Below are 9,843 nucleotides of genomic sequence, written 5' to 3'. Positions count from 1 at the left end.
AATTTTATTCTTGTAAATTTTAGACTTTTTTCCTTGTAAATTTATTACTTTATTCTCAAAATCTCAGATTATTTTTTTTTCAATGTGGCCCTAATACTCTGTCGTACAACAGTACACCGCTAGCTAAACAGTGCAAAACAGGACAGGGCTAGTTAAATAGTGCAGAATAGTGCGTGGAACATAGATAACAGTAGACTACCACAAAAGTCATTCATCCCCGTCCTCTTGGGAATTAAAACCACTATAGTCTTCCTCGTCCGTGTCAGAATTGAACAGCGTCATAATTCCTTCGTCACACACGTCGTCGGTCTCTCTCTCTCTTTGGGTGTCGCTCTCCGTGTCCTCCCCTTCATCTGGCAGTAGTAATCCAGCCTCTCGAAACCCGTTGATGATTACTGCTCCACGCTGTAAGGATCCAGCGACAGACTTGTGCAAAAGTTGCTCTTCGCATGCGACCGGTTTCTGCGAAGGATTTCTTGCCGGTAGTCACCCAAGCCTCCCACGCAACTCGGAGTGCCACTTTAAATGCACGATTCACACTGATGTCGAGTGGCTGCAAATACTTTGTTGTGCTCCCAGGAATCACAGCTGGGATGGTGTTTGTCCTCACGATGGCCCCTTTCACAGAATCTGTTATATGGGTCCTCATGCTGTCCAAAACGAGCAATGCCTTTTTCTGGCACAAAAATCCCCCCGGCCGCTTGCCGTAGCACTCTGTCAGCCATTCCTCCATTAGACTTTCCATCATCCACCCTTTGTTGTTTACTTTCACTACAATTTCTTCCGGAAGTGTTTCTTTTGGCATCGTCGTCCGATTAAAAATGACCATTGGTGGAAGTTTTTGTCTGGATGCGGTGCAGGCCAGAACACACGTGAAATGCGTTCTCTCATGTCCAGTTGTTTTCAGCGTGACAAACGAATCACCTTTCTCGTTAACAGTCCGAGTGAGAGGCAGGTCAAACGTCAAACGTACCTCATCCATGTTAATGATGTCATGTTTTTTTAATTCTCGGCTATTTTCGTTTGGGTGAATATCCGGAAGTTTGCAACTGTTTTCTCTTATTCGGAAGGGAGTTGTTGACGCAAGGCCGTGCGTGCCCTGATGGACAGCCCTTTCCGTCTCATGAATCTGAGACACCACGACGGTCCACCTATAAAATCTTCTATCTTCCGTTCGGTGGCGATTGCTTTGGCTTTTAGTCGGATCTGCACCATGGAAACACCTTGGCCGTCCGCTCTCTGTGTATTTACCCAGTCCTCAAGCGCGTCTTCTAGCTCAGGCCATCTGCTTTTCTTACCCCTGAAAGCTTTTACCATCTTTTTGCTTTGCGTCAGCTTTTCATGTTGCCGTCTCCATCGTCCCACCATACATTCGTTGATGCTAAGCTTACGCGAGGCAGCCCTGTTTCCTACTCGGACAGCCAAATCGATCACCTTCAAATTGAAAGCGGCATCATATGTGTTTTGTCGTGTGTTTTCCATGATGGATGATTGTGCACAACGCGTCTACATTCCGCTGCAGTAGGTGGCGGTATGCACCTAAACTTGCTTACAACCCTACTGTAGTGAGGGTAATCGGCATCAAGATGGATGGATGGGGTTATTGTATGTGTATTTCTATTGTGTGAGCGGATATGAAGTGTACGCCTGTGGTGCTACGTACACGGCGTAACTTTTACGTAGGGTCACTTGGGGGATTGCTGCATTTTACACTGCAAGATCGCTCTGGACTTCACGAGAACCACAGGGCAGCGGGACCAGGGAGTCCGTGGTCCGCCTTTGAGTCGTCATAGTTGGTGGAGGCCCTGGCGGATGCAGGTATGTGTCAAAAACGACATCGCTGCATCTTTTTTGTCCATTCAACATAAGACTTTGCAATCTTGACGGTATATTTATGGTGTTTATTGAATAATCCACATCCAACAATCTTTTACATTTGATTTTAGTATAAAATTGTGCTTGTGCACCACTCAACTGGAGCGACAGGATTAGTAGTTGCAAAGAATGGTGCTTTCTCTGCATTTTTTGCTTCTTTTCTGAACTTTTTTTGCCGTTATGATGGACTATTTTAGCATTTTCCGAAACGATTAGTAGTGGTTCTGAAGTATCGGGGATGTCACGAGATTAGAACACGACCACATATTAGCCGCACCGCTCTATAAGCCTCAGGGTTCAAAGTTTGAGAAAAAAGTAGCGGCTTATACACGGGAAATTACGGTAACACTTCAGTGATGACATGAAAATAATCTGCTTTTATTCAAGATGGGAGTTTGCTCATTTCAGGATAGTGTCTGAATTAGCTGCAAAGAAAAAGGAAGAAATATGAAATATTATAAAGAAGAACATTTATTGTGTCACATGACAATGCCGCAGTCGTGCATTACCTTCATTGCTCCTGCTCCTCGTGGGCTTTCCTTTCCGCTTCCTCGACCCTCCGCTCCTCCTCTGCAATGGGTGTCAGCTACTCTGAACGACAACAGCAACTTATAACGTGCTGCTATTTCACAGTAACATCCATCTTTGCTTGCTCTAGTTATGATTGTGCAGGTTATTCACATGGTTTGCAATGTGTTTATTGTTTTGCAGGATTACACGAGTGGAATGTTTCATTAAGTTTATATTTCACTGTGCAGGTGTTACCCTAATGAAGCATCCTGTAAGGTGTAGAGTATATATGCTGCATATAACGTGTATAGACTATTAGTACAGCTGTGTTCAAACTAATAGCACAATATTAAAACATAACCACAAAAGTTGGCTACTTCGCAGATTTCACTTATTGCGGGCTATTTTGGGTACCTATCCCGTGCGATAAACGAGGGAACACTGGACGACATTGCAAATCATTTACCAGTAGGTGAAGTACAGTCATGGAAAACCAACACATCCAGCATTGATGATATGTACTAGGGCTGGGCGATATGACCTTAAATCAATATCACAATAAATTGGGCAGTTTTACCTCGACCACTATATATCTTTGCCATCTGAAAATAAGTGCAGGAAATGTATTCAGCAACTGGCACACATTACTTTCAATGAAATATAATGCACATAATGGAATGCACCAATTCCGCCTATAAGCCTTCTGAAAAAACCTCCAAACAACGTTGCACTCACATAACGTGGTTTGGGTGTTACGACAGTTTCCATACTCACTTTACATCTTGTGTTCTTTTGCTCAACATCATCTTTGTGGAACCCAAAATAAATCTCCCTGGGACTGCGGTCCACAAATATGAATGTATGGTACCCACCCTGGCATACTACATCCTGTACACACATGTACTAAGCTACAAATACACCACATAACATGACTGGCATCAGGTCTCATACAATTACATTACTAATGGCCACTTATCACACTGCACTAGAAGAACCACCTTGATAGCAACCCAACCTACCACAACCATGTCAGCTCATATTTTCCAATAATAATAATACATTTATAAATATAGTGACTTTCTCATTTTTCTAACAATTCTATTCAATTCCAGACATTCCGTTGTCGTGTTATTTGCCTATATATGTGTACCATGTTGGCTTCAGAAACTGGATAGATAACCATCATCAAAATTGTCACGTGGTGGCACACGGCCTGGTAACTGGATTCCAAAATGCAGAGACACCGGTGGCTATTTACAATATTTAACAGTCGTGGTAGGTATACAGAATGATACAGAGTCCAAAAACAACCCGGGCTCAGCCACGGGGAAAAACGTGAACAAAGGACGCTGCACAAAAACAGTCGCACGATATAAGAAAGTACAAAAATACAAAAACTAACGTAAGCGTGGCAAAAGCAAAACTACACTAAAAACAAGAATAACACTAAAGCTACAGCTAAAGGTTACGTGAGACAAATGGAAATGGAAATGGCAATGGCAATGGCTGAACAAGAACAGACAATCTGGCAATTGACTAAGCGTGGAGCACAGGTCTAAATAGTCCAACGAAGATTGAGAACAGGTGTGTACAGGAAACTCCTCCCCTAGGTGGGCAGGTGTGCTGCAACAGAATACCATTAGATGGCAGCAGAGCAGCAACACAACTATGACAAAAATGATCATTTACACAATGAAAAGAGAATTTCACATGTTCTTGTAGCCAGGTGACCATCTATTAGTGACATCAAATAAATGGAATCCTTAAAAAATGCTACCAAGAGCAAACTAATCATGGTTTCCTATAGAGAGGCTTTTAGAATGTTTTTATTATCTTGTTAATTTTTCATAATTTGCCATGATGTATATGTTTTGCTTTTTTTAAAGGCTTTAAAAATCCATATATTTGTGGATCATTCTGAGCGGCGTTACGATGCATACAAACAGAAAAAAAGTACTTTTAGCACATGAGTGGGAAAGCAGTATAGTAAGGAACAGAGAGCAGTCATCTTTCCCGCAGTGCTCCAGTAACCAACTGATAACATAGCTAGCTAGTGTCACGATAGGCTGTGAGCCAAGTGTTGGAACCCAAAATGCAGAAGGAAACTGCGTTGGTGAAAAAGACTATCCGTTTATTACGGTAGAAAATAAGTTTACAAAAAGACAACAAAAATACAAAAAACACAACTAAGATGCTCAGGGCTAAGGCCAAAAAGTACAACAAAAAACACTGCTAGGCAGGAAGGAAAGACACACGTGATAAATGAGGAAGCTGTAGCAAAAACGGCATACAGAGCAGGAAAATATACGATACTAGGAATCACAATGGTAACAAGGCTAATAGTAGAACGACCAGCTGGGAGCCAGGGAAGGAAGGTGCAGGAAGCAGGGTTGGCAAAGGAATAACTGGAAAATGGTTGTGGTCTGGCAGCAGCTGATAAAGGCCCAGGTAATTGGTCACAGGTGATTCGCATGAGTAATTAGGGTAAGCAATGCACTGCAACAGAAAACAGACAGGTGGCAGCAAAGCGACAACACAGAATGTGACAGCTAATTGGCTACGTCAGCGAGCGCAGCTTGTACGGCTGAGATGTCATCACACGCCAACACGAGCTGCCGATGTGAACCAGGAAAAGTTGTAGGAGACTTGCAGATTGATATACAAACAGCCAAAACGTTCCTCTACTTTGATTCCCTTTGTTTGGACCTAATATGTACGCTTCTGAGTCTGGGTAATTGAGTAACCGATTGAAAGGGGTGTGTTCAAAGTAACAGCAGTGTGTCGTTCAAATAATGAGGTCATTCATTCCGTGAAAAAACAGGTGTCAACCAGATGTCCCTTGTTTAAGGATGATGTCGTACGTGCATTTCTCTCTGAAAACACGAGAAAAATAGGTCCTTCCTGACATTGTTCAGAAGAAAAGCGTACTTTGATTAAAACGTTGATTGATGAGGGGACAGCGTATAAACAAGTGCAGAAAACCAAAGGCTAAATGACCTCCGGTGCTTTAAAACTGAAAGCAAAACCAGAAAGATGTGGAAGAAAACAGAAGACTACCATTCGAATGGATGGGAGCATCGCCGGAATGGCAAAGAATCAGCCAATGACCAGCTCCGGGGGCTGAAGTTACCCGTGAGTACCCACGTTAGTCAGAAGATGCCTGTGTGAAGCTAATAACGTGCAGCAACACTCCGAACAGAAAGCATCCCACACCGAAAACAATAAAACAAAAGCCACGGGGAAATGCTGCAAATTAAAAAATATGACTGTGATATCAAGAAAAAGAGAAATGTTGCAAGTTCACGGAAGAAAATGGTTCAAGCCAGACCTGAGCGGCATGTCCACAAGAAAGTTGGCAGCAGGAAAAAGTACATTTTTCTTCTGCTTTGTAAACACGTGGTGGTAATATCACACATCCGTTTTGGGCATTACATGAAAATATTACAAATGCATTAAAAAAAATACATAGAAATTAGTATATTACAATTACATTTGAAAAATGCAGTAAATTAAGTGTTTTTTATTATTATTTCCAATTAACCATTATGTCGTCCTTCTTGGTATATAGTCATTGCAGAGTTATTAGTGAAATGTCTGATTTTGTGGTCTTCCTTACTGCCATTTTTAGATTTAATTTTAATCTGTGCATTATTTGCAGAGCCGGCTGGCCCATTAGGCAATGTAGGCAAATGTGCGCGGCGCCATGGTCTCCAGAGGGTGGCAGAAAATTGGAAAAAACAATTCACCTTCAATATGATTATGTGTATTCTTTAAAAAGATGACATAGTCCGCCCCCCCCCCCCCCCCCCCCCATCGGACCGTCTGAAATAAATGCAAAACACGCGTCATTTGTTTCACACAAATAACAAAAAAAAAACGTTATCTGAAGCTGCAACCTCTGCAGTACACAACAAAACCAAACACCGATCTCACGTCGTTCCAAGTCCAAGCTGAGCTTTCAGAGTAACAAAGTAAGACATTGCGTGGTTATGGTTAAAGTTCTAATATATGATCATACAAATAAGTGGGAGATTTTTTCTGATTAGCAAATTAGTCACAGTGTACATACCTCAATGTCAATACTAGCAGAGATTTGTCTTGTTTACAACTTCACACACGTGAAAAAATCAACATTAACCACCCGAGGTTTCACAGTAAAATTAAAAATTCATGCAGCGATTTTTTTTTAAACGGTTCGTTTGTGCCTTAATAAGAGGCGATACAACTGGAACCATGGTGAAGCCAAAGACGTTGACTTCCGGTTTCTTCTTCTTCTTTGTCAGCGGCATAGACATAGATAGACGCCGCATCGAGCGCTGAGCCGTACGTCAACGTCGCCGCCATATTGGATGTGTCAAGGCTGCGCTGTAAATTTGCTTACCTCCATCAAGCGCCTTCTACGAAGAAATGTAAGTTATTCCTCTCGTTTATACATTCACACACGCACTCATATACTTGTGAAACAGTTAAGCACAAGAGGAATTGACTGAAAGGTGCTTTACGAAAGTAAGTACATTGACTTGTATTCATTTACAGCGCAGCCTTGACACATCCAATATGGCGGCGGCGTTGACGTATCGCAACAGTGGACGAACCCGCTCGATTGCGGCGTCTAATCCCTATTCATCTCTCCAGCTTCCATAAACAAGCACTGCTTGCATGGTCTATGATATACAAACACAATTTTTCACCACACCGATACTCTATATGGAATAACAAGGATATACCTTACAAGAACAGATCCATATTCTTTAGGGAGTGGTTTAACAGTAATATTATTTGGGTAAGGCAGCTATTCAACAGCAATGGTGTCTTGTTTTCCTATGAGGAGTTTCTTCAATATTATGGTATACCTATAACTCCCAAACAGTATGCCATAGTATTTGATGCTATTCCATCTGGTGTACTCATGTTGTTCAAAAGTAGTATGTCTGTTAATATACTTGATGCTCCCTTTACTGTCGTAACAGACTCACCAGTTGGTCAAATATGCTTCAACCCATCTGGTAGTAAGAACAACTGTAAAATCCGTGCTTTTTTCCAATATAATATTGTTTCTGTTTCTCCTGTAATAACTGACTGGAACAGTCGTGTTAATAACTCTTCCTCAAAGATTTTTTGAGGTTAACAAAGTGAAAGAAGTCATTTAAAATGATTCACCGATGTTATCCAGTTAAATCCTTCTTTATCCAATTCATATGTTGATTTAGATCTGAAATGTGCTTTTTGTGACTCCCGTGCTGAGACTGTTGTTCATCTCTTTTGGAAATGTGAATATACCCGTAAACTGTGGCAAGATGTTTGTAGATTTATTTTAGATCATATCTGCTGGGATTTTGAGCTCCTCCTGCAAAATGTCCTTTTTGGCTTCGTAAAGAATGACGGTCCAGCTGACAAAGAGTATTTTTTAATTAATCTCATTTTAATTCTTGCAAAATTCTACATCCACAAATGTAAATTTGCCAAAGTGAAGTCCCTTTTTTATGTTTTGAAGAAAGAAGTGAAGCTGTACCTCAAATCAGTATCCTCTGCTAATAACAAGAAAGCTATCAAGACAGTAAATCTGTGCTCCCACTTCAATATCCTGAATTCAATTTAATTTTCATTGCTCATGTCCCCTGGTGTAACTTACTTTAATTACTATTATTATCTTTATTATTATTATTTAAATGTATTTATTTATCACTTTTCTATTACGTTTTTATTTCTTTAATCTTGATTTTTGTATGATTTATTTTAAGTGTTTTTGTTATCCAACTGTTATTTGTTAATGCCCATGGTTTGATGCATTGTTAATGTAATTTGTAAGGCATTAATAAAGTTGATTGGAAAAAAAAAAGATTGCTGCCTGACAGCTGTTGGCTTCCAGGCTATAGCACTAGATTGCATTTGGAATTTTTAAGGAGGAAAGAGAAAAAAACAAAAATAAATACATACACATAAAAATAGATTATACTCTTTTGCTAATTTGGTGCCTTTTAAAAATTCAAACAAATACTTTATGCTCTGATGATTTACTACGGAGGTCTTTTTATCTATATTATCAAACATCTCATTACATTAATAACCTTTTAACTAGGGCTGTCAAATCAATCACAGTTTTGAAATGAATTAATCATGATTAATCACCACTTGCGACTATGTGTTTCCTGTACTTTATTAAAAAAAATCTATAAATGACAGGATGAGATTACATATATTTTATGGATTATCAGCTCCAAACCAATTGAAAATGTAAATCGTGCTAAAAGATAGCACACATGTCTGAAAATCAATTTACCTAAGTCTCTTTAATAGTAGCGGAACATTAGAATCACTCTTTAACCGTGTTATTGTGAGCCATGAAGAGTTGCGTTCAAAGTCATCACGTCATGTTTTAAAATCGACTTGACGTTTTCAGTGTACATGTACATTCTGGGGTGTCCTTGCATACCTAAATGCATCAAATTGTGTCAGGATTGTGTGCTGCGGTACTGCCATCTACTGTTTCTCTGTTGCAGCACACTCCTGAGCACCCTGATGAGCTGATCATCTTCACCTGTGCCTGATTAGTTGATCTATTTAAGCTGTGTGTTTACTCATATCCAGTGCCAGATTGTCCCTTTGCTACACCCTGTTCAGCTCCTTCCAGCTTGTTCATGTGCATTGTGTTTTGGCTTTCTGACCCACGCTCGGCTCACCTGTAAGTACCTACCTACCTGCTTGACGTTCTCGGCAGTAGCTGTATTTTCGGTACTTCTGCTAGTTTTTGTTAGCAGCTCTTTTCGTTACTTGTCTGTATTTTTTCCTGCTCAGCTCTCCTTGCTAGCAGTGTTTTTTGTTACTATTTCCCGCGACTAGGTCCGGAGGTATTTCTGTTGTACTTTGTTTCTTGTGTTGTTTTTGTACCTTTTTTGTTATCCATTTTTGTATTAAAGACCTTTTCTGTTTCACGTATTCGACTCTGCATTTTGGATTCCTGTATCACGGCCTTGGCCGTTCGTAACAAAATTGTACTTCCGCATTACGCCGAGTGATAAGAATATCCACTTATTGTTTTTCTTTGTCTTTCTGTTTATTTGGACCACATACACGCATAATAGAGACGCTGTTGTGATGTTTTTAGTGCCCCCGAATGCACCTGGCGGTGGCCTCGTGACAATGAGTGAGTGTAGTTCCGAGGAGGACTAGATTCGTGTTTGTGAGTTGAAGATGCATATGCAGTGTTGGAATTGCACTGCTATTGATGTTCAGGTCAGAATAAAGCTATAAAACAGTCGCAGCCATTGCGTGATGACTACAATTGTGCCTCCGTCGAAATTAGAATCATTATCGCTTATCATGGAAAACAAGATGGGGACTGTAATGCCCAGTTCTTCTTCTTGGCATGTCAGTCAACCAAAGTCTCTACCGCGTTAGTGCAAATACAGCACAGCATGACTAAATGTATTCATTTAAAATGTTTAAGAAGGCATTTGT

This window comes from Dunckerocampus dactyliophorus, chromosome 17 (assembly GCF_027744805.1).
Source record: "Dunckerocampus dactyliophorus isolate RoL2022-P2 chromosome 17, RoL_Ddac_1.1, whole genome shotgun sequence".
In the NCBI taxonomy this organism is placed as follows: Eukaryota; Metazoa; Chordata; class Actinopteri; order Syngnathiformes; family Syngnathidae; genus Dunckerocampus; species Dunckerocampus dactyliophorus.
Note: the sequence above shows the minus strand (reverse complement) of the source record.